Source organism: Eucalyptus grandis, chromosome 4, assembly GCF_016545825.1.
Source record: "Eucalyptus grandis isolate ANBG69807.140 chromosome 4, ASM1654582v1, whole genome shotgun sequence".
Taxonomy (NCBI): Eukaryota; Viridiplantae; Streptophyta; class Magnoliopsida; order Myrtales; family Myrtaceae; genus Eucalyptus; species Eucalyptus grandis.
The window spans coordinates 11,486,660-11,512,720 of record NC_052615.1 but is presented as its reverse complement, the minus strand read 5'-3'; the positions used below and the strand labels follow the sequence as shown (position 1 = coordinate 11,512,720).

The window sequence follows — 26,061 nt, the reverse complement described above, 5'->3', positions numbered from 1 at the left end:
TCACTGATGCATGTCGTGAAGAGCATAGACGCTGTCTTTCTCTGTGCAAAATGCGGCTTGGACTTCAACATTCCATGCACTTTTAAGAGGCCCACTTTCAAACATCACCTCCACGAGCATATGCTCTTTCTTATATTAGATCTACTGATGTGCACTTCCTATGCATTGCCTGGTAAATTTTGCACTTTCAACTTTCACGTTCTTGTGCAGTGCAGTCTTAATGTCAATCACGATTGCCTTCCACAATTACCACCAACAATAAAGGATCACCATCCCCTCCATCAACTCACACTTTACACTTCGTCCATGGAAGATCATGCCAGTGAGTACTATTGTGACCTTCGAGAGAAAAAAGACCTGAATCTAGGTGCTCCCAGCTGCCATTAATGCCCCTGTGCATTGATGACTCATATCGAATGCGTTTTACCCACGGTATGCTTTCATCACAGAAGTGCTTTCTCACAAAACTGACAATTAGCTAACAAAGAGATACAAGATGCTGCCTTGTGATGTGGTGAATAGCCCTGTTCTTTTTCCTTTCTTTAACATCATATATAGACTCATTCTCCACAATAAGTTATAATCAACAGAAAATATGGTAATACCAAATGTTTTTTTAAAGTAATGGAAGTACCTGAAGACCTTGCTATTTCTGAACTAGATGAAAAAATTGCAATTCTGCAGGAAAAGCAGAGAGAGTGAGCACACAACTGAGGGTACTGAAAAAAAAAATAACGGGCAATGCTGGTCTCAAAAAGGTGCAAGTAAAGTGCATGTAGTTGCAGAGTTGGGGAGGCACTTATCCAGAAGAAAAGAACTGGGGAGGCAGGAGACAGCCTTCCTGTTTGATGGTTCAACTTACGTTCTCAAGCAAGTCAGTAAGAATCACTGCTAACACTGACATCCGATATTGTTATTCTCTGCATCAAAAGCAAATAAATATCATATTTTTGAGTGTGAGACTTGTTTGCTTCATGTTACGAATTGATGCACTAAAATTGGATTGCATAAGTTGATTATGAATCAACTCGTCAGGAAGCTAGCTGGTCTTATTATTTCCTCGAAAAATGAATTTTAGACAGGTGTAATTTGTACAGACTAGACTCAAGCCTTTGCATACTAGCAATATGGCTTTGCATTCATGAACTGTAAATTCTTTCCCAGCATATGAAGATGGGAAAAGTTCCGTTCTAACATCTGCAGTATACCAAAATTCGGTTTTATTGGACTAAAGCCTCCCAAAAAAGAAATCTATATTTCAGCGTTCTTTTCTCGCCTTGGCCCTGGCAACTTGAATCTCTGACTGAAGGAACAATTCTAGCTCCTGGACGAAAACCAATCAGCCAGTGAGACAACATAGTCTTAGATTGCATTATTCAGATCCAAGAGCTTCTGGATACAAACAGGATACATCACAAAAGAAGTCACTGTCTTTATAAATCCAATTTGCTGAAGCAAGTTGATGCATTCGCCAGAACAAAGATCTAGTTCTCACCTCTCAAAGGTAAAGTGCTGACTATATGATGTAACCAATCTGTCATTCTGCAACGACAAACTCAAACAATGTTATCATCAGAATAGCTACTTGTCCTTCTGGAGTTACAAAGGACTTGATTTTTTACATTTCAACCATCAGCATCCACTGGTCTTCCACACACAGCTTGACTGCAAAATCGGTGTGAAGCTTGTGAATGGAACATATAGGTGAGGTCTATGGTTGTCTTGATTGCCTCTTCTTTCTCCACTGCACTATCATTCTCTGCCGCTGGAACTGGCATATGAAGGATGGTGCGTGCAAGGCTTGTGTTGAATGTGTCAAATGTTTAGCCTATGCCATGCAGAGCAGAGATGCTCTTCTCTGCTCCATAAATTATGTGCTGAATTGCCCTCAGATGCAACGACCTGCTCACCCTGCACATCCTTTTTCTTCTTGTATCAGGAGCACTGTTGACATATGTCGTGAAGAGCATGGGTGCTGTCTTTCACTGCACGGAAGTGACGACTTCAACACTCCATGCACTTTTAAAAGGCCCACTTCGAAACATCACCTCTGCAAGCATATACTCTTTCTTATTTTAAATCTACCTAACCATGCTACTATGAAGTGTCTGTGGTAAATTGTGCAGCTTCGGCTTTTGCAGTCGTGTGCAATGCAATCTTAATCATCACAGATTGCCTTCAGTAAAAGATTGCCATTAAATTCCATCAACTCACACCTTATGCTTTGTTCATCGAAGATGATACCAGTGAGCAGTACTATTGTGCCCTTTGTAATATTATAAGGGACACAAATCTGGGTACTTATGACTGATGAATGCCCTTGCCCATTGATTACTCATATCAAATGCGTTTTACCGTGGTGCGCTTGTATCACAGTAGTGCTCTCTTGCTAAACAGCCTTTAGCCAAAACTGGATACAAGATGCTGCCATGTGATGTGATGAACTCCTCTTTAACATCATATATATAGACTCATCTCCACAATAAGTAATAATCAGCAGAAAATGCACTAATACCAACATTGTTTAATACAAGTTGCTAGAATAGTGCAAGTACCTGAAGACCCTGTAATTGCTGAACAGCCTGAACTAGATGAAAAAGTTGAAATTCTGCAGGAAAAAGTGGGCACATAATTGGAGATACTCAAGAAAAGACATGTAATGCTGGTCTCCGAAAGCCGCAATCAAAGTTCATTTAGTTGCAGAGTTGGGGATGCCCTTACCAAGATGAAAAGGATTCGGGAATCAGGAGAACACCCTTCTGTTTGATGTTTCAACTTACGTTTTTATGCAACAGTCGACATCCAAGATTGTTGTTCTCTGCAGTAAAAACAGACAAATATCATATTTTTGAAGTGCAAGGCTTTTGTGCTCCGCCATTTATCAAAGTGTTAACATTGGGATGCCTAATTTGATTATGAATCAACTTGTCAGGAAGCTAGCTGGTCTAATTATTTCCGCAAATATGAACATCGATGAGTGTAGTTTGTACAGAATTGTCTCGAGCATCTGCATACTATCTATCTAGCTTTGCATACATGAACTGTAAATTCTACAGCACATGAAGATGGGAAAAGTTCGGTTCTAACATCTACAGATCTGCAAATTTAGTAATCTTGAACTAAAGCCTACATAAAAAAAATCGACATTTCAGCATTCTTTTCTTACCTTGTCCTCAATGCTTGAATGTTAATCGCTAGGGAGACAACATAGTCTTTGATTGCAAGTTAACGCATTTGCCACAGCAAAGTTCTAGCTGTCGCCTCTCAGAGGTAAAATGAAGACTACATGATGTAACGACTCTCACGTTCTGCAATGACAAACTACAACTATATTATCATCGGAATAGCTAGTAAACAGTAACGGTGTATATGCAAGAGAGATGGAAAAAGCTGACATCTTTCATTTTGATTTGGATCTTTCAATTATGTTAGTGTTAGATCAAAGCTTTTGAAATTGTAGCTGTGCTCGCGTCACCAAGGCATCAATTTATCCCATGGATAAATGAACAAGAACATAGTACACCAGCAAAGAATGTAAAACGACACATATCCACCCACTGGCCAAACAGAAAGCTACAAAGAGATTCACGAGAAAAAAGAAGGAAATCTGCAACACTCTAATGATGTTTTCAAAGAGGTCAGAAGCTTTAACCTCAAGAACAATATCTACCCTTTATATGCTACTAGATACGGCCATTCTTCTCTTCGTAACAATTGTTGAGGTATCTTCCATCCCTTCGATAACAATAGATCCCAATATCTTTTGAGGGCTTAGCCTATCTTAATTGGATCTAGCTGCTACAAGGTCCATCGCCGTTCGTGGCTAGGAATAGGAACGATACGTAGGTGATCTTTACTTGTCCCCTACTCTCCTTTCTTATGGTCCGGGAGATAATTTGATGCCGAAGTCTTGGGGACTCCTTAAGGCTTCCCATAAAGAGAACAAAGCCTTGAGTTGCCTCTTATACAAAACTAGCTTAGCTTCCTAGAGTACTAATAATTTGTTTTAAAGTGGTGATAGAATTAAATTTACTGAATCCAAGCAGGGAACAGACTAACAACTACGTCCCTCAGACTTCCGGATTGAAATGCAGACCCATGGCTGGGCGCAGAAAATGTGGCCGCGCTCTTCCACCACGCCATACACGAGACCACGCCGCATGGATAATCATGAGAATGAGTTTGCGGTAAAACCACAGACAAAGTTTTTGAATGAGGCCCCGCAGCAGACGCACGGAAAGCAACAGGAACAGCATGAACCAGAGGACGGAGTAGAAGGAGTCGTGGAGCAGCAACCACGCGAGCGAAAACACCGATGTCAAACCGGTGAAGTGGAAGAGGAGGCGCGCTGCTCCATCAAAAGAAAGAGCAGGGCCGCGAGGCGGTGGTGTCCGATTAGCGACACGCCCCAAAGAGAAATGCAGGAGGAGGCTGCAGATGGCGACGGGGTGGGTTTCCAAGGGTGAAATCGACCTCCCTGGTATTCCACTTGGATGATGTTGACCAGGATTGAGACGATGGAGCTAAGGTCCATGGCGTCGTGAGGGATGAAAAGACGGGGACGTCATTTTATACTGGATGTTGCGAAACATTTTATAATATAAATCACCCAAAAGAAAGAGACATCTCTTTCTCGAACATTTTATACTCTAAATCACTCAAAAGAAAGAGACATCTCTTTCTCGTACATTTTATAATCTAAATCACCCAAAAGAAAGAGATGCCAAAAGAAAGAGACACCTCTTTCTCGTACATTTTATAATCTAAATCACCCAAAAGAAAGAGACATCTCTTTCTCAAACATTTTATACTCTAAATCACCCACTCTTTCTTTTGGGTGATTTAGAGTATAAAATGTTTCGCAACATCCAAAGTTCAACAATGTACTTTTTACTTTTTCTTTTGGGTCGATCAGAGTATAAATGTTTTGCAACATCCAAAGTATAGAGTATAAATAAAATGACAGTCCCCGTCTTTTCAACCCTCACCACGCCCTGCAGCACCCAAAATAAAAACAATGTCCTGCGAAATTATGTCCTGTGCCACTTTTCATGAAAAAACAAATATCAAATGATGTCCGTACCCTCACCCCTTACGGCGCCAAAAGTGAAGTGAACGAAGGTCTTGAACTGTCCGATTTATTTTTTATTTGGTTATATTCAAAAGGAAGAAAAGTAAAAAAAAAATCATAAACCTATTGCATTTATCCAAATTTAGCCTAAACCTTATAATTGTGTCAATTTAGTAATTCTAATTAATTTTATCTGAATATTGCTTATGTGGACAATTGTACAAAAAAGTTTATAATGATAATTTAATAATTTTTTGATTTTTTACAATTTTTTTCTTCTTCCTTTTGCCATTCAAGCCTAGGCAAGGGCGAGGGCTCTCCTCGCCCAGGCCAAGGCGTCATCATCGAGAATCGCTCTCACTTGGTTGGGCCAATGATTCTCACCCAAGTGAGGCCAACTTGCCCGGCCGAGTTACGTTGAATAATCTGTATTTATATCAGTAATTTTTAGTTAAAATTAGTTTGAATGATTGAATAAGCAAAAATTTATGATCAAATTGTTATTATTCAAAGGTTTGAGATTAGATTAACACAAATGCAATTTATTTAAAAAATTTCCGACATTTTTTCCCATTAAAGAGGCCTTGATATGGCCAACATCTTTCTCCCATGACCTATCCTCACCCCTAGCATAGTTCGCAATATATATTGCAACATGGATATTTGTTGGTTGCCATGTTTTAAGCATGAACTCATCTATATCTATGATTGTTGCATATATTAAATCCTCCTAAAATACTTTCGAAGCCGTTGGATATCTTTTCAATGAAATATTGCAAAAATAGGTTTAAGATGCCTTGGATTGTCAATGGAAGAATGACTTTTTTATGGGCTAATTTCCGGAAAAGATGCCCAACTTTAATTTTAATCTCATTCTGCCTTGATTTTCTTTTAAAAAAATTCGCAACTTTAATTTAGATCTCATACGCACGCACTTGGATAAGATCATCATTTGATGTCACATGGTCCAACCATTGTTACGGTCGCCGATCGCATCGAAGCCTCCCCTAAGACCCTTGGGAAACTCTCAGAGAGAGAGAGAGAGAGAGAGTTTGATTATGTGGCTTTGTCTAATTCAATAAATGAGATTGAAAAGATAGTGAGAGAGAGAGAGAGAGAGAGGAGGGGGGCGGGGTGTAGTCAATAATGGGGACACAGGAAGTTTTTGAAGAGTGGTTTATGTGTCCATGCATACGAAAAGCCTAGTAGAAGAGAATAAATATGTTTTCCTCGAAAAAAAGACTTGAACCAGTTCAAATTAGGGTAAGTCCTTGATTAGTATAATAAATTCAAAATTTTAGCAAATTCAAAATTTTGGTAAAAAAAGCATACAAATTAGTGGAATAAAAATGATAAATCATAGATGAAAAATACATGTGCATCGTAATCTTTATTTCATCCAAATTGAATCATAAATATCATATTTTCGAGAAAATAGAAAAAAACAAGGTATATGGAGAGAAAATATTGGCTGGGTTTTATGCTCCAAGCGAAGGGTAAGACTATTCAACTCCACGTAAGTGAAGGGTAAGACTATTCAGAAGTCGACACGTAGCTCCACGTGTAAATGGCGTCAGAGGTTCAAAATTTGCACGCGCTCTCCTCTGCTCTCTCTCATGTAGACCTGGGGCCCACCACTTTGACTCTCTCTCTCTCCTCTGCACGAACTGCTGTCCTGTCGATTCGTCCTCTCTCTCCTTTCTCTCTCCCCGTTCTCCGTTCCAGTGCGGGGAGAACAAAAAAGGCAGGTGTGCTTCCATTTGCTCTTCCCCTCCTCTGCTCTCTCTCCTCAGCTAGTTGCTTCCATCTCCCCCCACCCTGACGCCGACGCTGCCGACGCCCCTCCACCTCCGCCTCTGCCTCCACAGGTTGCCTCCATCGCCCCTGACTCTGACGCCGACGCCGAACCCGACGCCCCTACGCCGTCGCCGACGCCCTTTCGCCTCCCTCTCGCGACCTCTGCTCTACTCTCTCCCTCTTTCCTTTGCGGAGCGCCATTGCTGGCCAACCCCGACGCCGACGAACCCATACTCGCGTTTTGGCCTCCCTCTCCGCGAACGAAGGTCGCTTTGCTCGCGCTCTCTCTCTCTCTTTCCTCTGCGAAGCGCCCCCTGCTCCTGAACGCGGACGCCACCAACGCCGTCGCCTCTCGCCGTCGCCTTCCCAAGCCCCACTGATAGGCACCCCATTGGCAACTCCTGTATGTCCGAAGGTTCGTTTTTTTTTTTTTTTTTTTGGATTCCACTTAGTAGAATTCGGTGCAATGTTAATGTTTAAGTTTATAGATACATCTGTATTGCTCCTCTACTAAACCCAAAAGCATATTGAATGAAGAGCCTTATTTTTCTGTCGTCTCTCCTTGATGCGCGTGGGAGAGAGAAATGAACATGTGAAACTCTTCAGCTGACAAATTGTCTGAGATGATCAAATTCCCCTTTTTTGCCTTGCCCAGAATTTGTGTAGTTTGAGATGATCCTACCCAGGTGGTCCTTGAGAGACAAATATTTTGGGTTTTAATCCTTGAGAGAATGACTTCTAGATGTTTGGTCTGGGCTAGTATTTAGTTCTTGCATATTTTGGTCACAGCTCGAATTATTGATCACTTGATCTTGCAAAATCTTTCTTAACTAGAACATGCCTATGCAAAACGTGGATTACTGATAAATTTTTGCCCGCTACATTGCAGGTGGATGGCAGCGACCTTGGTTGACTATTACATCAACGTTGTTCCGCTTGCGGTATGAACAAATTATTTGTCTTGGCTATTACAGATCACACCTCTTTACGCAACTTCATCAATTGATAAGTTTGAAAACCATCTTAACTATAGTACCATATAAGAAAGCTGCAAGTGTTTTATTACATAACGACATATACTTAAGCCCAGTAATGTTCAGGTAATGCAGTTTCCTGTCGCATTGACAAGCTTCTAGGAATAAGAAAAACCAAAACATGGTACCTGATGTGTTTGCTGGTAGTACTTTCCAGTTTTCACTAACAAGTTTTCATGGGAGCAAACGGACCCTGATTTTATACATGTTGGAAAATTGACTCAAAATTGCATGAAGCTGAAAGCTGACACTCCAATAATGCTGTATAAGGAACTGGTGATTGCACGAATTCAATCTACTTCTATGTCAATGCAAGATGATATATTTCATTTGTTGTTGAAGCTTTTTTTATATGGAGTTCTATGAAGAATTTGCAGTGCACGCTTACAATTAATATGTCTTCCGGCTTGGGTTTGGTAAAAGGAATCGAACTTTTTTAGCGCTTTACTTTGGACAGTGCTTCTTATATGCCTAGACAAGCTATGACAAGCTTTTAAATTCCTATGATCTGTTTTTATCGTGTACCTTAACTTCAGTAGAAAGGAAATAGGGCCCGATCCTTTCTAGAAAATTTACTGGTGTTCCATTGTCGTCAAGAATAATTCTAGATTACTAAAGTTATACAATTACCGTCATACTAAATGATGTTAACATTGGATATATGAATAAGTCACCATCTTGTGATTTGAATCTACTCCTGTCATCACCAATTTAATTCATGTCACATAATTTAGTGTACCCATTTTGACACATTCTTGGTATACCTACATTAGTCATCTACCAATTTATGTCACAGTAAGCTTTGCTTTAACTTAGTTCTCACTTCATTCTGTGGGTCAGATAAATGACTTTTGGGGGCATCCTGCGTTATGTGAATCTTAGGCGTGTTTGGGGTGACATTCTCTCCCCTTTTTGCTTTACTCATTTCTTAAAACCTTAAAAAACGTGTAAATATTGTCATATGGTGTTTTTAAAAATGTATCGGGTACTCCCGCAAATAAAGTTGAACAATTTTTATTTCGCTTAGCCAACTCAATTGATTGTAAAGTGAACATGGCTCTGTTAAGTTGAAAACTTCCTACCTGCTCCCAGCAATTTTTCAACTCAGGCCTGTATCTGGTAGAGCTTTCTCCAATTAATCTAAATTGTATTTCTAGAATGTTTCTACAATGGTATCCTTTACATAATCTAACATCATAAGTGATGTATTTTGCTGTGAATTTTTGTGACATATTTATAGGATCAGACGAGTAAACTGAATTGGCCTACAGAATGAGGGATTTGTTTCTACTGAAACGGGAGCACACCGCACGGATAATCATGAGAACAAGTTTGCGGTAAAACCACAGCCAAAGTTTTTGAATGGGGCCGTGCAACAAACGCACGGAAAGCAACAGGAACGGCACGAACCAGAGGAGGGAGTGAAAGGAGTCATGGAGGAGCAACCATGCGAGCGAAAACACCGATGTCAAACCAGTGAAGTGGAAGAGGAGGTGCGTTGCTCCATCACAAGGAGGAGCACGCCCGCAAGGCGATGGTGCCTGACTAGCGACATGCCCCAAAGAGAAATGCAGGAGGGGGCTATGGCAACACAGGTGGCGACAGGATGGGTTGCAAAGGGTGAAATCGACTTCCCCTGGTAATCCACTTGGATGAAGCTGACAAGGATAGAGACGATGGAGGTAAGATCCATGGCGTATGGCGAGGAGAGGGATGGAAAGACTGGGACTGTCATTTTATACTCTTTTCTTTTGGGTCAATTTGAATACGCTACATTTTGGGTGGTCCGAGGTTGAAGCAGGGTCGGACCCGACCCTGAGGTTGAAGCAGGTTTGGACCCGAAAAGAAAGAGGATCTGCATTTTGGGTGGTGGGAGGTTGGAGCAGGGTCGGACCCGAAAAGAAAGAGAATAAAATGGAAGTCCCCGTCTTTTCATTCCTCACCACGCAGACGTGAGTACTCAAAATGAAAAGGATGAGTACTCAAATCAGATTGAATCCGAAAGCATCCAAAAGAAAAAAAGTACTCAAATTGATGTCCCGTGCCCAAACCCAAAGAAAAAAAAAAAAAAAAAACTGATGTCCTGTGATACTTTCCATGAAAAATCAAATATCAAATGATGTCCTTACCCTCACCCCTTCACCACGCCATGGAGTGGACGAAAGCCTTGAAATATCTGATTTATTTTTAATTTGGTTATATATAAAAGGAAAAAAAGTAATGTCCTAAACTTTATTTATTTATTTTTTATTTATTACATTGATGCTAATTTAGTCATGAACTTTATAATTATATCGATTTAGTCCTCTTAATTAGTTTTGGCATGATATTAATGATATGGATGGACATTGAAATTTTTAATAATATTTTATTATATTATTATTTTTTATAATATATATTGCGACATTTTCCTCATTAAAGAGGCCTTGATCTGGCCAACATCCCCCCCTCGACCTATCCTCACCCCTAGCATAGTTCGCAATATATATTGCGACATGAACATTTGTTTCTTGCCATGTTTTAAGCACGAAATCATCTATTTCTATGATTGTTGCAGATATTAAATCCTCCTAAAATACTTTTGAAGTAGCTGGATATCTTTTTGATGAAATATTGCGAAAATAGGTTTAAGACGCCCTCTATTGTTGATGGAAGCATGACTTTTTATGGGCTAATTTCCTGAAAAGATGCCCAACTTTAATTTCAATATAATTCTGCCTTGATTTTCTTTTAAAAAGATTTGCAACTTTAATTAAGATCTCATACGCGCGCACCTAGACATAGGATCCTTTGATACCACATGGTCCAACCATTGTTGTGGTCGCATTGAAGCCTCCCCTAAGACCCTTGGGAAACTCTCTGAGAGAGAGAGAGAGAGAGAGAGAGAGAGAGTATTTGGCTTTGTCTGATTCAATAAATGAGATTGATGAGAGAGAGAGAGGTGTAGTCAATAATGGGGACTCAGGAAGTTTTTAAAGAGTGGCTTATGTGTCCATGCACACGCATAGCAGAAGAGAATAAATATGATAAAAAGAGAAATTCTTATTCTTTTGCCTCGAAAAAAAGGACTTGAACCAGTTCAAATTAGGATAGGACTTTGATTTGTATAATAAATTTAAAATTTTACCAAATTCAAAATTTTAGCAAAAGAAACGTACAAATTAATGGAATGAAGATGATAAATCGCAGATGAAAAATTAGGTGTGCATCATAATCTTTATTTCATCCAAATTAAATCGTAAATATCATCTTTTTGAGAAAATAGAAGAAACAAGGTATAGGGAAGGAATATTTGTGAAAACTTTTAAAGAAGAGAGAGAAATGGGGGAAGGCCACGTGCAAGCACAGCAGGGGATGAGGGTGAGTAAAGGGGAAGGAACGGGGAAGGTCATGAGTGAAAATCTGATGACTATGAATCCGAAAGCATCCAAAAGAAAAAGTATTCAAATTGATGTCCCGTGCCCAAACCCAAAGAAACCAAAAAAGAAAAAAAAAAGTGATGTCTTGTGCCACTTTCCATGAAAAAACAAATATCAAATGATGTCCTTACCTTCACCCCTCACCACGCCATGGAGTGGACGAAAGCCTTGAAATGTCCAATTCATTTTGTATTTGGTTATATATAAAAGGAAAAAAAGTAAATTCCTAAATTTTATTTTTTTCATTGCTTATTTTTTATTACAATATTGCTAATTTAGTCTTGAACTTTATAATTGTATCAATTCAGTCCTCTTAGTTAGTTTTGGCATGATATTACTAATGTGGATGGCTATTAACAATTTTTAATAATATTTTAATATTTTTGATTTATTATTATTATTTTTCTAACATTTTTCTCTTTTTTTCCTTTCTTCTTACTTTTGTCAATAACCGACTATCGTCCATAGGTGATGGCTAGGTGGATTGGCCTCCCAAATTTGGCCTAGGCCGACCCTTGCAAGGCCTCATTGGGGCTTGCCCTCCCTAGCCCGGCTAGGTTAGGCCTCACTCATGGCGGGAAATGGCAACCCTTGCCTAGGATATGCTAGCTCATTTGGCTATGGCCGGTGGTCGATCACCGGTAAAAGGAAGAAGAAAGGAGAAAAAAAGAGAGAATAATATAAAATTGAAAAATATTAAAATATAATTAGAAATTGCCATGTCGGCATTGACAATGCCATGTAAGACAGTCAACATTCATATCGTTAATTTCTAGTCAAAATTAGTTGAAATAACTAAATTGGTATTAGGTAAAAAAGTTTAAGACTAAATTTACACAATTAAAATGTTTAGTATTAGATTGACACTAATATAATAGATTTAGGAATTTTCCAACATTTTTCTCATTAAAAAAGTCCTTGATTTGTCCTACTTTTTCCCCGCGACCTTATCCTCGCTCCGCAATCCGCATAGTATCCATCAGCACCAATAGCCTACAAGATTTATCTCCATGATTAAAGTTGCAATAAAAGGGCTAGCAAAAAATAATAAATGAGAGCAAAACATTAAGCCCAAGCCCAAGTCCAAGTCCAAGCCCGATTGTCTCGTTTTAGCCCTTTCTTTAGTCTTGCTTCATTGCAAGGGAAATTACAAGAGCAGAAAGAAAGAGAGAACACAGTCTGGCCAAGAAGAACAAAACGAGAAAGAAAAGCTCACTCGTTTCAACCGCCGGAGAAGTCAAGTTTTTAACAACACGGAATCCACCTTCTAACACCCGATCGCTTTCCATGCCTTGAAGCCGAAGACGAAGAGAGGGAGAGAGAGAGAGAGAGAGAGGCTCCCACAACGAGGAAAGTTCACTTGTTTCTCACCACACAGAAGCTGTTTGACATGGTGGGAAGAGCCAGCAGACGACCATGATCACGCACACGCGGGGAAGGATCTGCGGAAAAGAGAGGACCCGATTGGACGTTTGACACTTCGATCCGGATTTAATGACCACTGATTGGAATTAGCTTCCCAAGGAGGGGGTGCTACCATGGATTCCAGTCTTCAACAGAGAAATTAGTGCAGCAGATTTTAGGCTTTTGACAATGCGTAGCTCGATTCACAGGACATGGCTTGATGGTTTGAATGAAGATTAAAAGCCCTTTTGACGACCGAAAAGAGGAAAAAGTTCATAAGATTATTCTCTCACTCGACTTGATGTTGCCTAGGCCTTCCTCCCCCTTCTACTGGCTAATAGCGCTTTAAAGCCGATTACGACTTGAGAGAGTATAGAGCCCGCCGGGGATCAAGTGCAATTCATAAGGGCAATCTCACGATTGAGTCTCTCAAGATAATCGTCCCATTAATCGGGTTTGCATTCTTCGGCCACCGGGACTTTGTGTTTACAAACTTTGAGTACGATTAGATGACTCCATAAATCACGTGTTGTAACACGTTTTATAAAGTCATTAACTCGATACCAAAATTTAACAACACCAAATTCCATGGAGACCATGCTCGCATATTCTTTCTTCACAAAAGTTGCGCCGAATCCCCCACAGAGATGCAACGCCCATCTCTCCATGATCACCCTCTCTCTCTCTTGCTTTCAAGCAATTAGAGGAGATAAATGTAATGCTCACCGAAAGAAATGTATTCCTAATAGCGTAACTCGAACTATCAAATAACACAATCAAAACATATGAGAAACGTGCCCAGGATGACCCCAAAAACAGTTGGCCAGATTAAGGACTTTTTTAATGGGAAAAATGTCATAAAAGTTTTAAATTTATTACATTTGTGTCGATCTAATCTTAAACCTTATAATTCTAACAATTTAATCTTAAACTCTTGACCTAGTGCTAATTCAATCTTTCGGACTAATTTTGACCGAAAGTTATTGACTGAGTTGCCCTCAGTTATGCAACAATTTCCTGGGAGCTTCCTCAAGAACGAAGGCTAGATCTGCTCAAAGCTCTTGATGCGATTTCATCTTAGTTTTATTAACCATTGCATTAATGCATAGATTAATAAAAATAAAAATAAAAAATAAAAATAAAAATTGTACAAATTAGCACTGAAATACAACACCAAATAATACGGTGGTTGGGTTACGATTCATTTCACCCCATTTGCTTCTTGTTGATGTCACTCAGCAACTATAACTCCATTGCCTTGCTGATCATGTATTGTTGAATCGCAAAGAAGGCTGCACTTGCTTGGAATGTCTCGCATGCTGGTCTCCGATCCGCAGCTCAGCCCTACTGCTGGGAATCGTGTCGAATCTTCTTTCACTAGTCAAGCTGAATTTAGCATGCTCTTCACCCGAGAACACCCGTTTCACCTGCTGCCCCCGCTTGAATGCCTAGTAGGCAGATGAGAAGGAGGATCGTCATGGTTGCCATGCATGTGACGAGGCTTTCCTTCTTGCCATTCGGATTGTTGAGCATTACAGCACGGTCCAATATTGCTGTCTGCCTAGTCACAACTAAGCCTGATGAAGATTCTGAGTATGTGACCATCCAACATTTTGCTCATTAGCATCTTGGGATGAAAAGTAGAATCGAATGCAAAGCCTGCAAGGAGGTCTATGGATGCTACACAGTGCATATTCTTAATTCACAAGAGCTGTGCCAAATCTACACCAAATAAGCAATGCCTGTCTTTCAATGATCACCATCTCTCTTGCTTTCAATCAATCTGTAGACCTCCAATGTAATGCCTGCGATATGGTTTCCTGCTGAAGCTAATGCAATTTCAGCCTTGACATGGACTGCGCAGCTATAACTCACGTTCACAAGATCTGAAGGGTGAGAAAGGCTTGTTTTTTTTACCATTTCGCCCATCAGCATTTACTGGTGTCCTTCCACAAGAAGGATGAAACAGAAATTAGTGCGAAGCTTGATGGAACATGCTAGGTGAGTTCTATGCTTGTCTGGATTGCCTTTTCTTTCTCCAATTCACAATCATCTGCCGCCGCTGGAGCTGGGTCATAGGAAGGATGGTGCACTCAAGGCTTGTCATGAATATGTCAATAGGTTTAGCCCATTACTGCCTCGAGCAGTGCTGCTCTTTTCTGCTCCATAAATCATGTGCTGAATTGCCCTCGGTTATGCAACAACCCATTCACCCTGCACATCCACTTCTCCCCATATCAGGAAGGAAAGCTCACTGATGCATGTCGTGAAGAGCGTTGAAGCTTTCTTTCGCTGTGCAGAATGTGAGTTAGACTCCAACATCCCATGCACTTCTGAAAGGCCCACTTTGAAACGTCACCTCCACAAAAATCTACTGACCTGTGCTTCCTATGCAGTGTCTGGCAAATTTTGCACATTTGACTTTCACGTTCTTGTGCACTGCAATCTTAATGTCTATCATGATTGCTTTCCACGGTTACCACCAACAATGAAAGATCGCCATCACCTCTGTCAACTCACACTCTACGCTACGTTCATTGAAGACGATGACGGTAAGTACTACTGTAACCTTTGAGAGAAAAAGACCTGAATGTGGGTGCTTCCATCTGTGATGAATGCCCTTGTGCATTGATTACTCATATTGAATGTGTTTTACCCACGGTATGCTTTCATCACAGAAGTGCTCTGACTTTAGCCAACAAACAGATACACAATGCAGCTACGTGATGTGGTGAATAGCCCGGTTCCTTTTTCTTTTTTTAACATCATATATAAACTCCCTCCACAATAAGTTATAATTAACAGAAAATATGGTAATACCAAAATTTTTTAAAGTAATGGAAGTACCTGAATACCCCCGGCTATTGCTGAACTAGATGGAAAAATTGCAATTCTGCAGGAAAAAAAGGACAGAGCGAGCCCACAATTGAACAATACTAAAAAAACAGACATGCAGTGCTGGTCTCAAAAAGCTGCAAACGAAGTGCATGTACTTGCAGATTTGGGGAGGCACACTTATCCAGAAGAAAAGAAATGGGGAGGCAGGAGACCACCTTTCTGTTTGATGTTTCAACTTATGCTCTTATGCAAGTCAATGGAATCACTGCTAACACTTGACATCTGATATTGTTATCTTCTGCAGCAAAAGCAGATAAATATCATAACTTTGAATGTAAGACTTGTTTACCCTATGTTATGAGTTGGATTACTAACATAGGGATGCATAATTTGATTATGAATCAACTTGCCAGGAAGCTTGCCGGTCTTATTATTTCTCAAAAAATGAATCAGATGTGTGTAGTTTGTACAGACTAGTCTCAAGCTTTTGCATATTATATATATGACTTTGCATTCATGAACTGTAAAATCTTTTCCAGCACATAAAGATGGGAGAAGTTCGGTTCTAACATCTGCAGTTTACCAAATTCGGTTATATTGGGAAGCTATATTTCAGTGTTCTTTTCTCACCTTGGCCCCAGCAACTTTAATCTCTGAGTGAAGCAACAATTCTAGCAACAACTTGAATCTCTGATCTGCTCACCCTGCACATCCTTTTTCTTCTGGTATCAGGAGGAGCAATGTTGACATATGTCATGAAGAGTGTCGACGCTCTGTCTTTCACTGCATGGAAGTGACAATGACTTCAACACTCCATGCACTTTTGAAAGGCCCACTTTGAAACATCACCTTCACAATCATATACTCTTTCTTGTTTTAAATCTACCTAACCATGCTAATATGCAATGTCTGGTAAATTTTGCAGCTTTGGCTATTGCAGTTGTGTGCACAGATTGCCTTCCACTACAGTAAAAGATAGTCATTAACTTCCATCAATTCACACTTCACGTTTCGTTCATCAAAGATGATACCAGTGAGTGGTACTATTGTGCCCTTTGCAAGAAGATAAGGGACACAAATGTGGGTGCTTATGACTGCGATGAATGCCGTCACCCATTGATTACTCATATCCAATGCATTTTATCACGGTGCGCTTGTATTGCAGTACTGCTCTCTTGCTAAACATACTTTAGCCAAAATTGAATACAAGATGCTGCCATGTGATGTGGTGAATTGCCACGTTCCTTTTTAATATCATATATATATAGACTCATCTCCACAATAAGTAATAATCAACAGAAAATGCGCTTATACCAAACAGTGTTTAATACAGATTGCTGGAATAGTGGAAGTACCTGAAGACCCTGCTATTGCTGAAAATTGGAGGTACTCAAGAAAAGATGTGCAATGCTGGTCTCTAAAAGCTGCAAGTGAAGTGCATGCAGCTGTAGTGTTGGGGAGGCACTTACCAAGAAGAAAAAAATTCATGAGTCAGGAGAACCTACCTTTCTGTTTGATGTTTCAAGTCACGTTCTTATGCAAGTCAATTGGACTCACTGCTACAGTCGACATCCAAGATCATTGTTCTCTGCAGAAAAAGCAGATAAATATCATATTTTTGAAGTGCAAGACTTGGGTGGTCTGTCATATATCAACGTATTAACATTGGGATGCATAATTTGATTATGAATCAACTAGTCAGGAAGCTTGGCGGTCTAATTTCCTCAAATACAAACGTCAGATGTGTGTAATTTGTACAGACTTGTCTCAAGCATCTGCATACTATCTATCTAGCTTTGCATACATGAACTGTAAATTCTTAGCACATGCAGGGTGGGAAAATTTCGGTTCTAACATCTGTTGTCAACCAAAATTCAATTATCTTGAAATAAAGCCTCCTGAAAAATAATCTACATTTCAGTATTCTTTTCTCAACTTGGTCCCAGCAACTTGAATATCAATGAGCCAGCGAGACGGCGTAGTCTTAAATTGCAAGTTAACGCATTTGCCGCAGCAAAGATCTAGTTGTCACATCTCAAGAGATAAAATAAAGATTATATGATGTAACCACTCCCACTTTCTGCAATGACAAACTACAATCATATTATCATCTGAATAGCTAGTAAGCAGTAATGGTGTATATGGGAGAGAGATGGAAAAAGCTGGCATCTTTCATTTTGATTTGGATCACTCAATGATGTTAGTGTTAGATCAAAGCTTTTGAAATTTTAGCTGTGCTTGTGTCTCCAAGGCATCAATTTATCCCAGTTCATATGGATAAATGAGCAAAACCATAGCACACCAGCAAAGAATGTAAAATGACACAAATCCATCCACTGGCCAAACAGAAAGCTACAAAGAGATTCACTAGAAAAAAAGAAGGAAATCTGCAACATTCAGCAATGCTTTCAAAGAGGTCAGAAGCTATAACCTCAAGAACAATTACTACACCTCATATGCCTACAAGACCATTCTACTCATCGTAACAATTGTTGAGGTCATCTTCAATCTCTTTGATAACATTAGATCCCAATTTCTTTTGAGGACTTAGCTTATCTTAAATAGATCTACTCACTACAAGGTCCATCACCGTTCATGGCTAGGAATAGGAAAGATACATAGGTGGTTTTTACTTGTTTCCTACTCTCCTTTCTTATGATCGGGAGAAAATTTGACGCCGAAGGCTTGGGGATTCCTTATGGATTTGGCTTCAGATAAAGAGAAGAAAGCCCCAAGTGCATCTTATAAAAACCAGCTTAGGTTCCTTAAGTACTAATCATTTTTGATTTAAAGTAGTCATACGATTAAAATTAGAGTTTCCAAGCAGGGAACAGTCAGTCGAACAACTAGGGCGCTTGGAACTCCAGCGATAAAGGCAGATCCACGCCCGGGCGTGGGGAATGTGGCTGCACTCTTCCACCATGCCATACACGGGTGTGCGCCGCATGGATAATCCTGAGAACGAGTCTGCGGTAAAGCCACATACAAAGTTTTTGAATGAGGCTGCGCAAGAGACTCACGGAAAGCAACAGGAGCAGCACGAACAAAAAGGGGACGGAGTGGGAGGAATCGTGGAGCAGTAACCACGCGAGCGAAGCCACCGATATCGAACCAGTGAAGTGGATGAGGAGGTGCGATGCTCCATCGGCGAGACGCAGCAACAAGAAATGCAGGAGCAGGCTGCAGATGGCAACACCGGTGGCAACAGGGTGAGTTTCGAAGGGCGAAATCAACTTCCCCTGGAATTTCACTTAGATGAAGTTGATCAGGTAGAGACGATGGAGGTAAAACTCATGGCGCCGGGTGGGGTGAAGATACGGACATCATTCATGGTTCTTTTATGGAAGTTATTGTAATGAAACTAGAATGAAACTAGAAGGTTCTATAAAAGAACCACGAACGAAGGCCCTGCCTTCACCTTAAAATAATAATGCCACTCTCCAAAACAATGTCCCTGCCTTCACCCCGCCACTGGAGAGGAGGAAGGGCCTGTGAACTTTCCTATTTATTTTTTCTTGTGTTAGAAAAAAAAAAAAGACTTTGTTCGGTGCTGATTGAATTCTCCTTCCGCTTTTCTCGGCGGTGTGTCCGCATAGTTACATCAATACGTAAGATTCATGTGCACGAGTAAAGTTTCACTAACCGGGCTGGCAAAAAATAATAAATAAGAGCAAAGCCCAAGCCCAAACCCAAGCCCAAGTGTCTCGTTAAAGCCCAAGTGTCTCGTAAAGTTCCACTAACCGGGTGGTTGTTATCCTCTACAAATTTATAGGCTCATGTCTTGAAAGTGATTGGAATTTGATATATTATATGTTCTTAAAAGCTTTGCACAATATGATTTTTTTTTAAATGAAAAAAGTAATGTTTAAAACATATTTGTTACATAAAATTGGATAGTGCGTTTACTACCCTTTTGGTATTTGAAATTTGAATGAATATAATTGATTAGTATAAAGTTGCATTATAGTGATATTACTCATATTTTGATCCTATTGTACATAATATATTGGATTTGGATAAATGAATTTTTGTTATTGCTTTATCATAGCAAATGCTTGATTTGCTTAGGAGAGATTTGGATTAGTCACTAAGCTATGGTTACTCACACTATTCATTCTAAATCTTTTTCAGGACAGCTAAAGTAGGATGTGAGCATTATCAACGAAAAAAAATTTACAGTTGGATTTGGATGTGAGTTTATATATTTGTATATGTTTGGGATGATATTTGTGGGGTTTAATTGAGTTTCGAGATATGCTTACACTTTTCTTTTTCTTTTTAATGAATTTCAAAGCTTTTGATTTTGTAACAAACTCACTATTTATCAAGTATATAGATGAATATATGTTTTGATAATTTGAAGCCGCATCCTTTGGGCAAGACCATGGTAGTGTCGTTTTCCTTATTCTATAGAGTTGGGGTGTGACAATAGATAGATGACATATCTTATTCAGAAAGTCAACAAAATGAAAACGTGTATCAATATATCATTATTGTTTCTCTATATTATTATAATCTTACCAATTCCATACTCCAATAATGGCCACTCCTCCCTTTCTATAATTACCCAATTATTATGCAAATAATATATCACAACATGAGCATTCTCTTGTCACGATGTTTTATGCACGAACTCACTTATTCTATAATTGTTGGATATGCAAAATCCTACTAAAATACTTTTGGAGCAGCGGGCATTTTTTCTTGGTGAAATATTGCAAAAATAGGTTTTTATCTTACAAAAGATTGCATTTTCTTCGGTTTAAGACACCTCGGATTGTTGATGGAAGTATGAATTTTGCTAATTTCCTAAAAAAATCTCAAATTTTAATTTTAATCACAATTCTACTCGAATTGGTTTTTTGTTTTAAAAAAGTTCCCAAGTTTCATGAAGGCCCCATTTCTACCCATGAGCGGCCACACGATCATCATGTAACGCCGCATTGTCCAACCATTGCAATGTGAACAACGAAGGTTTCCCTAAGACCGTTTGGTAACTCTCTGAGAGAGGAGAGAGAGAGAGTCAATAAAGCAGATTGAAAACGTAAACACCACAGTAGGAGACAACAAATATGACAAAGAAGAGAGCATCTTGTCTTCTTTCTTTTTGTGCCTCAGAAAAAGGATGTGACCCGGTTTAAAATCAAGGTTGGACCAACCATTACTTTGATTAGTATAATAAATTCAAAGTTTTAGCCAAAGCAGCAGATGATCACCATAGATGAAAATGTGCATGCATCATATCATAATCTTTATTTCATCCAAATGTAGTTCATTTTATAATTTGGATAGGTTTACTTGTAATTACTCGGAAGAGCACCTCTCTATTTTGTTTTGCTCTTTCTAGAAATGTTCTCCTTGGTCTTAGTCTTCATAGTTTATAAAAATGCCAACTTTTTATTTGTGGATCTAAATTCAGTTTAATTAGTTGAAGTTGTAGGTTGTATATGTGAACTGAGTCTGTAACAACTTCAATCTTTATTTTTTTTTTTAAAAAAAATAACCAATGCAGATAATTATTTAGTTTTTGAAAATAAAATCTAGTTCTATTCAAAGATTTAAAATAAAATTACAAGTTTAATTACAATTGCTGCTTCAATGAGCCATATCGACATAGCTTATGGATCAAGGGTGTTGCAGAACATGTGCATTTATAAAGAAATTGACAACTGGAAAAAAGTAGATTCGGCTCATACTACTTGTACGAATTGCATTTAATGGCAAATGTACACATTACTTTACAGATCAAGGGTGTTGCAGAACATGTGCATTTATAGAGAAATTGACAACTAGAAAAAAGTAAATTCGGCTCATACTACTGGTACGACTGGGTTCGCGCCACCCTTCCTACTTGAAAAGGGAAAGTGGGGGTTCAAATCCCCACCTTCTTAGGAGATGATTGAGGTGGGGACAATTTCATTTTAAGAGTGGGTTTCGACTCCCACACCTGCAAGGAGGCAGGGCAAAAGTCTGAGAGTGAGTGTTAGAATAGGATTATAGTAAGATTGACCAAAAAAAAAAAATGCAATCAACTAATAAATTAAAAAAAAATAACTCGTAAAATTAAAAATAGGTGAATTTGGTTTTTAAACAATTATGACAAAACTGTTATCACAAAATTGTCTTACGTGAGTTACTTTTAGAGTAAGTTGGATAAGAACTCTGATGAATGTATAGACTAGCCCAAGGTGAATGCACTTTTAAGACCTCATATAATTGCAGCTTACTTTAAATGAACAAGACATAAAACTTTTCATGGGCCACTTTAGTTTTATTAACTATTGCGTTGAAGCATAAATAAAATAAAATAAAAATGTAGAAATGAACACTGAAATACATCAAATAATACGAGAGTAGGGTACAATTCATGTCACCTCATTTACTTCGTGTTGACATCACTCAATAACTCCATACAAAACGCTTTTTTATCTCCTAGTTTGCCTTGACGATCATGCATCGAGTCTCCGGAACCTAAGTGGAAGTTGTAGTTCCTTGGAATGTCTCGCGCGCTGGTCTTCACTCAGCAGCTCAGCCCACTGCCGTGAATCGTGTCAATTTTTCTTTCACCAGTTGCACTGAATTTGGCATGCTGTCCGCCCTAGGACTCCCGTTTCACCTGCTGCCCCGACTTGACCGCCCAGTAGGCGATGATGCGGAGGATTGTCGGAGTTGCCATGCGTGTGAGCAGGCTTCCTTCTTGCTGTTCGGATGGTTAAGCGTTGCTGCACGGCCGATATTGCTTCGTCTACCTAGTCACAACTCTAAGCCTGATGAGGAATCTGCGAATGCGACCATCCAACGTTCTGCTCATTAGCATCTGCTCACATCCCATCATCTCAGAGACGAAAAGTAGAATCAAATGCGAAGCCTGCGAGGAGGTCTTTCGATGGTACACGTGCGTATCCTTTCTCCATGAGAGCTGCGCCAAATCGCCCCCCAGAGATGCAATGCCCGTCTCTCCATGATCACCATCTCTCTTGCTTTCGGTCAATTGGTAGACCTCCAATGTAATGCCTGCCATATAGTTTCCCACTGCAGCGAGTGCAATTTCAGCCTTGACATGGACTGTGCGGCTATAGTCTAGGTTCACAAGACCTGGAGGGCAAGAAAGGTGCAGTTTTTTTGCCATTTCGCCCATCAGCATCTACTGGCGTCCCTCCACGTGAAGCTTGAAACCAGAATCGAGTGCAAAGCATACTAGGTGACGTCTATGGTTGCCTGGATTGCCTCTTCTTTCTCCAATTCACGATCATCCACTGCCGATGGAGCAGTTCTGCTCTCATCTGCTCCATAAATCATGTGCTGAATTGCCCTCAGTTATGCAACACCCCGTTCGCCCTGGCACAGCCACTTCTTCCCATATCAGGAAGGAACGCTCACTAACGCATGTCGTGAAGAGCATTGACGCTGTCCTTCTCTGCGTAAAATGCAACTTTGACTTCAACATTCCACGCACTTTTAATAGGCCCACTTTGAAACATCACCTCCAAGAGCATATGCTCTTTCTTATATTAGATCTACTGACCCACGCTTCCTATGCATTGTCTGGTAAATTTTGCACTTTCAACTTTCACGTTCTCGTGCAGTGCAGTCTTAATGTCAATCATGATTGCCTTCCACAATTACCACCAACAATAAAAGATCACCATCACCTCCATCAACTCACACTTTACACTTCGTCCATCAAAGATCATGCCGGTGAGTACTATTGTGACCTTTGAGAGAAAAAAGACCTGAATCTAGGTGCTTCCAGCTGCGATGAATGCCCGTGCATTGATTACTCATATCGAATGCATTTTAATTACGGTATGCTTTCATCACAGAAGTGCTTTCTCACTAAACTGACAACTAGCCAACAAAGAGATACAAGATGCTGCCTTGTGATGTGGTGAATAGCCCTGTTCTTTTTTCTTTCTTTAACATCATCTATAGACTCATTCTCCACAATAAGTTATAATCAACAGAAAATATGGTAATACCAAATGTTTTTTAAAGGAATGGAAGTACCTGAAGACCTTGCTATTGCTGAACTAGATGAAAAAATTGCAATTCTGCAGGAAAAGCAGAGAGTGAGCACACAACTGAGGGTACTGAAAAAAAAAAAAAAAAACGGGCAATGCTGGTCTCAAAAGATGCAAGCAAAGTGCATGTAGTTGCAGAATTGGGGGGGCACTTATCCAGAAGAAAAGAATTGGGGCAGCAGGAGACAACCTTCCTGTTTGATGGTTCAACTTACGTTCTCAAGCAAGTCAATCAGAATCACTGCTAACACTCGACATCCCATATTGTTATTCTCTGCATCAAAAGCAGATAAATATCCTATTTTTGAGTGTGACTTTTTTGCTTCATGTTATGAATTAAGGCACTAAAATTGGGATGCATAAGTTGATTATGAATCAACTCGTCAGGAAGCTTGCCGGTCTTATTATTTCCTCGAAAAATGAATATCAGACAGGTGTAGTTTGTACAGACTAGACTCAAGCTTTAGCATACTATCAATATGGCTTTGCATTCATGAACTGTAAATTCTTTTCCAGCACATGAAGATGGGAAAAGTTCCATTCTAACATCTGCAGTATACCAAAATTCGGTTACATTGGACTAAAGCCTCCCAAAAAAGAAATCTATATTTCAGCATTCTTTTCTCACCTTGGCCCTGGCAACTTGAATCTCTGACTGAAGCAACAATTCTAGCTCCTGGACAAAAACCAATCAACCAATGAGACAACATAGTCTTAGATTGCATTATTCAGATCCAAGAGCTTCTGGATACAAACAGGATACATCACAAAAGAAGTCGCTGTCTTTATAAATCTTATTTGCTGAAGCAAGTTGATGCATTCGCCGGAACAAAGATCTAGTTCTCACCTCTCGAAGGTAAAGTGCTGACTATATGATGTAACCAATCTGTCATTCTGCAACGACAAACTCAAACAATATTATCATCAGAATAGCTAGTTGTCCTTCTGGAGGCACAAAGGACTTGGTTTTTTTACCATTTCGACCATCAGCATCCACTGGTCTTCAACACACAGCTTGACTGCAAAATCCGGTGTGAAGCTTGTGAATGGAACATATAGGTGAGGTCTATGGTTGTCTTGATTGCCTCTTCTTTCTCCACTGCACTATCATTCTCTGCCGCTGGAACTGCCATATGAAGGATGGTGCGTGCAAGGCTTGTGTTGAATGTGTCAAATGTTTAGCCTATTGCCATGCAGAGCAGAGATGCTCTTCTCTGCTCCATAAGTTATGTGCTGAATTGCCCTCAGATGCAACGACCTGCTCACCCTGCATATCCTTTTTCTTCTCGTATCAGGAGCACTGTTTACATATTTCATGAAGAGCATGGATGCTCCGTCTTTCACTGCATGGAAGTGACAACTTCAACACTCCATGCACTTTAAAAAGGCCCACTTCGAAACATCACCTCTGCAAGCATATACTCTTTCTTATTTTAAATCTACCTAACCATGCTGCTATGAAGTGTCTGTGGTAAATTGTGCAGCTTCGGCTTTTGCAGTTGTGTGCAATGCAATCTTAATCATCACAGATTGCCTTCCACTACAGCAAAAGATTGCCATTAAATTCCATCAACTCACACTTTATGCTTTGTTCATTGAAGATAATACCAGTGAGCAGTACTATTGTGCCCTTTGTAATATTATAAGGGACACAAATCTGGGTGCTTTTGACTGATGAATGCCCTTGCCCATTGATTACTCATATCAAATGCATTTTACCATGGTGCGCTTGTATCGCAGTAGTGCTCTCTTGCTTAACAGCCTTTAGCCAAAATGAATGCAAGATGCTGCCATGTGATGTGGTGAATAGCCATGCTCCTTTTTAACATCATAGATATATAGAATCATCTCCACAATAAGTAATAATCAGCAGAAAATGCGCTAATACCAAACAGTGTTTAATACAAGTTGCTAGAATAGTGCAAGTACCTGAAGACCTGCTTTTGCTGAACAGCCTGAACAAGATGAAAAAGTTGAAATTCTGCAGGAAAAAGTGGGCACATAATTGGAGGTACTCAAGAAAAGACGTGTAATGCTGGTCTCCGAAAGCCGCAAGCGAAGTGCATTTAGTTGCAGAGTTGGGGATGCCCTTACCAAGACGGAAAGAATTCGAGAGTCACGAGAACACCCTTCTGTTTGATGTTTCAACTTACGTTTTTATGCAAGTCAATTGGACTCACTGCTACAGTCGACATCCAAGATTGTTGTTCTCTGCAGTAAAAACAGACAAATGTCATATTTTTGAAGTGCAAGGCTTTTGTGCTCTGTCATTTGTCAAAGAATCAACGTTGGGATGCCTAATTTGATTATGAATCAACTTGTCAGGAAGCTAGCTGGTCTAATTATTTCCACAAATATGAACATCAGATGAGTGTAGTTTGTACAGAATTTTCTCGAGCATCTGCATACTATCTATCTAGCTTTGCATACATGAACTGTAAATTCTACAGCACATGAAGATGGGAAGAGTTCGATTC

General features: G+C 39.7%; 3 long non-coding RNA genes across 3 annotated transcripts; 1 reads left to right on the top strand and 2 right to left on the bottom strand.

Moving 5' to 3' along the window:
- Positions 1-1,276: 1,276 nt before the first annotated feature.
- Positions 1,277-24,858, bottom strand: LOC108958940. Its single transcript, XR_005550412.1, has 3 exons — positions 24,560-24,858; positions 1,496-1,542; positions 1,277-1,324 (listed from the first exon to the last, which is right to left on the bottom strand). It is a non-coding gene; the product is annotated as an uncharacterized LOC108958940 (long non-coding RNA).
- Positions 6,815-9,644, top strand: LOC120292803. Its single transcript, XR_005550411.1, has 3 exons — positions 6,815-7,283; positions 7,758-7,809; positions 9,143-9,644. It is a non-coding gene; the product is annotated as an uncharacterized LOC120292803 (long non-coding RNA).
- Positions 16,076-17,205, bottom strand: LOC120292802. Its single transcript, XR_005550410.1, has 3 exons — positions 17,069-17,205; positions 16,919-16,987; positions 16,076-16,346 (listed from the first exon to the last, which is right to left on the bottom strand). It is a non-coding gene; the product is annotated as an uncharacterized LOC120292802 (long non-coding RNA).
- Positions 24,859-26,061: the final 1,203 nt, after the last annotated feature.